Raw genomic sequence first — 349 nt, 5'->3', positions numbered from 1 at the left:
GGGCCCGGCCGGAGCCGTGGCTGAGGCCGAGGGACACGGAGCGGCTCCGTTTCAATGGACGTCGGGGCTCCAAGGCGCTGTGCCGGGGCCTAGGAGAGACGGCTCGCCGTGGGCCCTGGGTGGGGAAGGACCTGGCCTCCCCTCCCGCAGCAGGTCTCAGCAAAAGAAATCTGCCCGAAGCCAAGGACCGTGCAACCCAGCTCGTGCCGCTCGCCCCAGCCCCCCCGGCAGCAAGAGAAGCCCCGTGGCCTGTCGCTGCCTCCCCCGCGCCAGCACAGCCGTACGCCCACGTGCCGGTCCCGCAGCCGTGAGTCACCACCGCCGTGCTTTACCACGTCTCCGAGAGGGG

This window comes from Alligator sinensis, unplaced genomic scaffold (genome assembly GCF_000455745.1).
Source record: "Alligator sinensis unplaced genomic scaffold, ASM45574v1 scaffold337_1, whole genome shotgun sequence".
NCBI classification, from domain to species: domain Eukaryota; kingdom Metazoa; phylum Chordata; order Crocodylia; family Alligatoridae; genus Alligator; species Alligator sinensis.
Note: the sequence above shows the minus strand (reverse complement) of the source record.